The sequence below is a fragment of the Tursiops truncatus genome, chromosome 2, assembly GCF_011762595.2.
Source record: "Tursiops truncatus isolate mTurTru1 chromosome 2, mTurTru1.mat.Y, whole genome shotgun sequence".
Lineage (NCBI taxonomy): Eukaryota > Metazoa > Chordata > Mammalia > Artiodactyla > Delphinidae > Tursiops > Tursiops truncatus.
This window is the reverse complement of record NC_047035.1, coordinates 8,886,779-8,894,927: the sequence shown is the minus strand read 5'-3', so window position 1 is coordinate 8,894,927 and position 8,149 is coordinate 8,886,779. Positions and strand designations below refer to the sequence as shown.

The 8,149-nt window shown below is 43.2% G+C and overlaps 1 long non-coding RNA gene across 1 annotated transcript; it reads right to left on the bottom strand.

The window, feature by feature from the left end:
- Positions 1-1,232: 1,232 nt before the first annotated feature.
- Positions 1,233-6,665, bottom strand: LOC141277928 (uncharacterized). Its single transcript, XR_012329840.1, has 2 exons — positions 6,124-6,665; positions 1,233-5,262 (listed from the first exon to the last, which is right to left on the bottom strand). It is a non-coding gene; the product is annotated as an uncharacterized lncRNA (long non-coding RNA).
- Between the last annotated feature and the right edge of the window lie 1,484 nt (positions 6,666-8,149).

Below are 8,149 nucleotides of genomic sequence, written 5' to 3'. Positions count from 1 at the left end.
TGCCTTGTCCCTGTGTCCTCACGTGCTGGAGAGAGAGCTCCGATCTTTCTCCTATGAGGACACTCAGCCCATCACGGGGCCCTCAGTCTCATAATTTTATATAAACTTAATTATCTCCCAAAGACCCCACCACCTAATACCATCCACTGGGGGTACGGACTTCAACATATGAATTTGGGGGGTGGAGGGAGGAACATAACAGTTATCTTTTTTTTTTTTAAAAAATAGCATGAAAATACTACTTGCCTCACAAGTTTGTTTAAAGGGTCAAGCATGTACAGAGCACCCAGTGCAGGGTAAAGTCCCACTTCCCCCCACCCCCATTTATCCCACCTGACAATGGACTGTCCCCAGAGTCAGGTGGACTTGGAGTGGCTGCCCGCAGAGTTGCTGCAGGAATCATATGGGAGTGTGTCTGGGGAAGCTTTGTAAACCAAAGCACCACGTGAGGACTGTCATTAGCGGGTCAGGGCCTGTCTCAGGACAATGTGCCCTGTGGGTTCCTCTAGAGAGGCTCAAATTGGGGCGCCCCAGGAGTCACTGCGCTCACGTGGATGGATAGAGCATGGTGGAAAGACTTGTCCCCACTGCTGACATCAGGCCCACACGTTACCTACTGCCAAAGAGTTGGGGCTTTAAAGCTCAAACTTCAAAGTAGAGAAGGGCATGTGACTCCACAGTTAGGAGACACTGAGGTCACTGCAGGGGCCAAAGATGTAGAGAGGAAGCAAAATGCCAGAAATAAAAGACCCTTCCTAACCACTTCCGAAGAAAGCAGCGGAGTTTCGCTGCGCTGTGAGGTCTGCTCCCTGCCCTGAGCCGTCCAGGGGCTCTGCCCTTGGGTCCTCCTGAAATGGGAGCCGGGCTGGGCAGGCTCAGGTCCAGTGAGCAAGCAACCCTCTGAAATCATGTCCTGGGAGCAGGCGAGGAAATACGCAAACCGGGAGGGAAAGAGGAAAGAAAACAACCATGACTTGGTCAAATTATGCCACAAGTCCCTATTTGCAAAGTTTGGCTCTCTGAAAATTTTGTCTCAAAATCTGATTTTCCTTTTTCCCCACCTCTATTCCTTTATTCCCAAATACCTGGACAAAGCCATGAATGAATACTCTTTAAGCAGTCTATACAGCAACGAAACTGAATGAAGAACAACTATATAAATCAATATGGATCAACGTTAGGCATATAACATTGAACCAAAAAATATGTCACAAAACTAGGATGTACAGCCATTCTAACAAACCTCAAAATAATGCAATTATTATTACCATTTACAGATTACATGAACAATTACCATTTACAGATTCATATTCACAACAATCCTATTTTTAAAAAGGTAAAATAGTGATATAATTTCAACTTTGAATATTTGTTACCTCTGAGAGGGAGGGGGTAGACAGGGAAAAAGTATACAGGTGATGTTCTTTTATGGCCAACACTGTTATTCCTGGGTGGGTAGTGGGATCACAAACTCACTTCATTATCATGTTCCATAACCTATATGTTTCACATACTCTCTTAAAAACTGTATTCCTGTTATGCAATTTTCCTATAATATTTTCCATAGAAGTGAATATAAACATATTTTAAAAATTTTGAAAAAGTAAAAAAAAAAATTAACGGAGAGATGGCAAAAGATGTGAAGAGAGATGTTCAAAAAGAAAATATATAAATGGCCAATAAGTCCATGAGAAGATGTTCAGCATAATTAGTCATCAAGGAAGTGCAAATTGAAACTGCAATGAGATACCACTGCACACCTAATAGAATGGCTAAAATTTAAAAGACTGATAATATCAAGTGTTAGTGAGGATAAGAAGCAACTGGAACTCTCATTCACTACTGGTGGAGTGTAAAATAGTATAAACATTTGGAAAACAATTTGACAGTTCTTATAAATACATACTTACCGTATAATCCTGCAATTATACTTTTAGGTGTTTACCCAAGAAAGATGAAAACATATGCACACAGACACCAAAAAAATACTTATACACAAATGTTCCTACCAGCTTCATTCATAACATATTCATTAAAAAACTGGAAACAGCACAGATGTCCAGCAACAGATAAATGGATAAACAAATTACAGTATAGTCATATAATAGAATATTACTCAGAAATAAAAAGGAATGAACTACTGATACACACCACAGCATAGACGAATCTCAAAAACATTATCTTAAGGGAAAGCAGCAAGTCAAGAAAAGGTGTGTATTGAATGGTTGCCTTCCTAAGAAGTTCTTAAAACAGGCACAGTTAATCTGTAGTGATGGGAATCAGATCGGTGGGAGCCTGGAACGGTTGATGGGGTGGAATGACTGGAAGGGGATACAAAGAAAACTTATGCGATGCTATAAATGCAGTTATCCTGACTGACGTGGTGTACGGTGTATGCAATTATCAAACTCATCAAACTGTATATTTGTGGTATGTAAATTATACCCCAATAAGGTTGATTAAAAACTGATTTCATCCGTGAGTTTTTTTGTTTCCTTAAGGACCCAAACTAGTAGGCACTTTACATAATGAATGTCTTGGATGTCATTTACAGGCAGACCTTGGAGATATTGTGAGTTTGGTTCCAGAACACCACAATAAAGTGAATGTCACAATAAAAGTGAGTCACATGAATTTTTTTGGTTTCCCAGGGCATATAAAAGTTATGCTTACACTATAGTGAAGTCTATTAAGTGTGCAATAGCCTTATGTGTAAAAAATGTACAAAGCTTAATTTAAAAATACTTTATTGCTGAAAAATGCTAACCATTATCTGAGCCTTCAGAGACTCATAATCTTTTGGCAATAGTAATATCAAAGATCACTGACCACAGATCACCATAACAAAGATAATAATTCTGAAAAAGTTTGAAATATTTCAAGAATGAGAACAAATGCTCTTGGAAAAATAGCACCAATACCCTTGCTCGATGCAGGGCTGCCACAAAACCTCAATTTGTAAAAAATGCAGTATCTGTGAAGCACAGTAAAGTACAGTAAAAAGAGGTCTGCCTGTATGTGAATTGCTGAAGATGACACGGAGCAGCAGCAAAGCAGAAAAAAAAAAAAAAACCCACAGGCAGCATCGTGACCTTGGTGGATTTTGCAAGTCCTATAAGTCCTGCTAAGTTATTTGAACTTCACCCGATGTTAGAGGCAGTAGTATGATAGCTAAGTTTTATGGGTTCTTTTTGAAACATTACATTTATATTGTTGACAGACGTTTTCAGGGAAATATATTTATTTAAAAATATAAGCTATGGACACTGAAGCTGACACATTCTAACCAAGCGGTATGAAATTTATACCCAGCTGGATTAGCAGCCCATCCAAACCAATTCTGCTCCTCAGTGTGTATTGACACAGGTGTTTTATGTATAGTGTCTAATTTTATGTACACAACAGCACTGAAATGTAAGTGTGTTATGTCAGCTTTTACCGCATAACAAAACTACCCCAAAACTAGTGGCTTAAAAAAAAAAAAACCACTTACTTAGCTCACTGTTCTGCAGGTAGATAATTTGGGCTGGGCTCATCTGGGAGATTCTTCTAGCCTCAACTGGGTTTGAGGCAGGAAAGACAGGGCCAGGTCCAAGGACAGCTTCCTCATGCATAGGCATCAGGCAGAAGGCAAAGCCACCTCCTTGGTTTGTACTTAATGAGGCCGTGATGCATGGAGGATGCATGGAGGAATAGCATCAAAAACAGAAACGATGTAGCACTGAGCAAGAAGCTCTGACCTTGAAAACCCTGGAACGTGAACAAGTAAAAATGCACAGGCTGCTGACACATTTAAGTTCCCTAAATATGAACCTTCAAGTTGCGAACTTTCAAAGATGTGAACGTGCATCTGGTTCCAGCAAGGAACCAGAACCTGTGTCATCAATGTCAGGCGTGAGTGAAATTGCAGCTGGCCCTCTGTCTCCTTTCACTGATGATCCTTTAGCTCTACCATCTTCCACCTCCTCTCCCTCCTCCAGTCAGTAACCCTTCTTGCCTGTTCACTCGATGCCAGCCCGTGTGCCAGCTGTTGTACTGGACTACTGTAAGATTAAAAATGTTCTCTTCAATTTTTGTGTTTGTTTTTTATGTATTATTTGTGTGAAAAGTATTATAAACCTATTACAGTACCGTCCTATATGGCCACCTGTGTTAGTTGGGTACCTAGGCTAACCATGTTGGACTTACGAACAAACTGGTACAAATGCACTCCCAGAATGGAACTTGCTTTGTATGTAGGCGACTTACTGTAATTGGCTGAAAGACAAAGCAGCTCACCTCAGCCTCCTTATTCTTGTGGTCAAGGAGACTTCCCAGCCTGACACCCATGCAGAGGAGGTCTCAAGCTGTCTTCTAGTAACCTTGGCCACATTGTCATATCATTATAATATCATCAGCATTGAGGTTTTGACACCCCCCCCACCCATGGGTTTCACTTAGGGGCTCACAGGAAAGATTCAAAATGCTGCCCGCCCCCGTTGCACACTCCTCACTAGCAAGGATGCCCACGCTCTTCTTCTCCAAGTGTGTAACTCTTGCTTCTTCCCTCAGTAAACTGCTTCTCTGTGTGCTCTCCCACATGTACTGTGCTTCTAATAAATGCTGTGCCTGCTTTATAATCTCTGTCTCTTTGTGGAATTCTTTCTTCAAAGAAGTCAAGGACCAAGGTCCTCTCGCTGCAGAAATCAGGCTCACTTATGCCTCTGTACTCAGTGGCTGGGTAGACCGAAGGCTGGCTCATCTAGAACGGCCTCCACCTGAGTGGCTTATTTCTACTCCATATATCTCTCATCCTCCAGTAGGATATCTTCTATTTTCTCAAGTGGCAGCTGAGCTGACTTCCATGAAGGAGCAGAAGCGTACAAGCCTTCGCGAACCTAGACTTGGAACTGGCACCCACCATTCTCTTGGCCACAGCAAATTAAAAGGCCCAACCGGAGTCAGAGGGATGGGAAATAGATACCAGTTCTTGATCCGAGGACACGCAAAGCATACTGCAAGGGGTGAGATTCGGGGAGAGGAGGACTGTGATCACTTGTTAATCTACCACAGTTATTATCTCCTTTTTATATAACGAAATCAAGCTTCAGAACAGTTAAGTAACTTTTCTGTAGTCGCATAGCCAGGAAATGACAGAGCTGCCAGGCTCCAGTTCCAAACTTTTCCACAACAAGATGTGGGTCGTCATTTTAAGGAGCTTAACAGTATTTCCTGCTGTCGAAACCATTATTCCCTCCTTCTGTAATGTTATGGAATCAACAACTGGAAGAGAAAAGAGCAGGAAGTTTACGTGCAGTAAATATTTCTGAAATGATTTCAAATGTGACAGATTATTTCCTGAGACCTAAACAGAAAAGAATTTCACTTCCTTTGGCAACATCGGGAGCTAAGAATTGTCCCCAAAAATATTCCACTTAGCCCCACATTTCCTCATCCTTTAGAAAAAGAGGAACATAAAAACCCAAGCAAAAAAAAAAAAAAAAAACCCAAGCAGTCTATTTACCAAGAGCTGTTTGGGATACAGGAGCACGTGTCCACGGGCGCGGCTACAATGTTTGTGAGTGGCTACAGCGTCAGGAGAGAAGGAGGGGGAAAGAAGCCTTCTCTCTGTAACTATGCTACCCATTCCTGAGGAGCAATCTAAAGATTCAGCCAAGAGAACACATGGAAAATCTCCCCATGTTTAGGAATGATGGATCGTTGCCAAAACAAGACAATCTGGGATTGAGCTCAACAAATAGACATTTGGAGTTGAATGCCAGCAGGGGAGCCCACTGTTTCTGAGACCCCAACAATGGGACAGGGAAAGGCAGAGCAATTAGAGACTGAATTATTGAATTCAATTGAATTCCACCTAATGCCCTGTAGCCACCCAGGCCAGTGCAGGAAGTGGGCGGGACCGGAAGTCTGGAAAGGTACAACATATATATGGACAAAGGGAGGAAGCGCCTGTGGAGAAGTGGAAATCGTTAGAGCCAGGAGCTTTTGTCTATAAAGTTGTTTACGTGTGAGAATTAGAGTTATTTACTGTTGCACCCCCAAATCTGAATGAGCCAGTCCTTCTTAACCAAAATCAGTGGAATGGCATAGTGATCCCCAAACTTGCCCGATCATGGGACTTGCCTGAGAGTTTGTGCAGGATACACGGTCGGTCCTGGGCCGCTGCCTGGAGCTTCTGATTCTGTAGTAGGTCAGGGTGGGTCCAAGAGTCTGTGTTCTTACAAAGAGCTCCAGATGATTTTGATGTTCAGGCAAGTGACGACTAAACTAGGGTGCGCTGTGCAGTTTCCCAACCCTTCTCGAGAGGGGAGCATTTTTCCTGGCAGAAAACGATATGCTCAGGGGCTCTGGGCCCCTGGCTTGGGTAATTAGGATCTTAGCACTTCTCTAAGAGGCGGGATTAGCCAAATCTGAAGTTACCATAGGGCACAGTCTCTGTCCTCTAGGACTGGAGCAGGACGCTAGAGGACCCCTGCTCCAGCCAAAGTCTGCCCTTTGGTTGCTGCACTGTCACAGTCTGAAGGCTTCCAGGGGAGGAGCTGGGGCAGCAGGATAAGGCAGGAGGCCTTGGGACATATAGGGTCTTTGTTAATTGTCACCTTATGAGGAAGAAGTTCTGCATTCAACACAGCTGTACCGGGGCATCTGGCTGGGTAACAGCACTACCTGACATGCATTCCCTTGGGAGTTTTTGAGGCTATGGAAAGAGTTTGGCATTTGGATTCCCATGTAGGCACCAACATGTACTAACTACGAGACGCTGGCCTCAGCTTTCTCATCTGCTAAGGGAGGATGATGATGGGTCGCCCTCATCAGGTTGTCTTGAGTATCAAACACACAGTGGAGGCCCTGCCTGGCACTTTTGTCAGGTCTAAACCTTTGGACAGGTGCTGGTTTCTCTCTCCCAGTCATGAAATTTCAGAATGTCTCAGGTGCCTCTGTTTAAATGTTGTTTGGCATTTTGAAATATTCTGAGAGCACACACATCCACAGTCCCGTACCTGCAACGCCCAAGTCCCAAAGCCCTGAATTCCCAAAGACGTCCCATATTTTGTGGGACAATCTGACCTGCTCGAGCTCCTTTCCCAAATCCTGACATGAGTCTCTTCATGGTTTATTTATCATCATCATACGGCTGGCTCCAGAAATACAATCGTTTCATTTTAGGGGGTTTCTCAAGCTCCCCTAAAGGTGTTACACAATGTATGTTTTACGTACAGTGTTTTCTTTCGAAAAATCTGGAAAGTCCTGAGTTCTGGAATCATCTGATCCCTGGGTAAGCTGTACTGATTTACAACACTTATGACACCAAATGTGTGGGTTTTCTTCCCCACACCAACCAATTCTCCACCTCTCTAGATACCAACTGGGTGTCCTACGATTCAGTTCCATTCTGACGCCAGTGACTCAGAATCAGCCTCAGATCCACAGTTTAAGAGCACGGTCCCACAGGACTGCCCCCACTTCAGATACCAGTCACAAGTTACCTACACTTTTGTCCATCTTGGCTACAAAATCGAGGGGTTCCAATAACTTCCCCTCCCTTCGAGGTTTGACAGTTCGTTAAAACAGCTCACAAAACTTCAGAAAATACTTTACTTACTATTACTTGTTTATTATAAACGATATTATAAAGGGTACAAATGAACACCCACATGAAGATGTATGTAGGGCAAGGTCTAAAAGGACCCTGGGCACAGGAGTTTCTGTCCCCATGGAGTTTGGGGTACACCACCCTCCCAGCATGCAGATGAGCTCCCCAACTCAGAAGCTCCCCTCCTCGGTCCATCATTTAAAGGTTTTATGGGGATTCCATTTTGTTGGCATGATTCATAAAATCATTGGCCATGGGTGACTGAATTCAGTTCCCAGACACTGTCCTACCAGGAGGTCCAGGAGGCTGAAAGATCCAACCCTCTAATCACATGGTTAGTTTCTCTGGCAACCAGCCCCATGCTGCAGCTACAAAGTGTCCACCAAGGGTCACCTCCTTAGCATAAAGTCTGGTAAGGTTATGGATAACAAAAGACACTCCTATCACTCAGGAAATTACAAAGGTTTTAGAAGCTTAGTGTCAGGAACCAGAGTTAAAGACCAACTGTCTGTTTCCTATTCTGTCACACAGAAGTTTCAGAGAAGGAACCGTTGA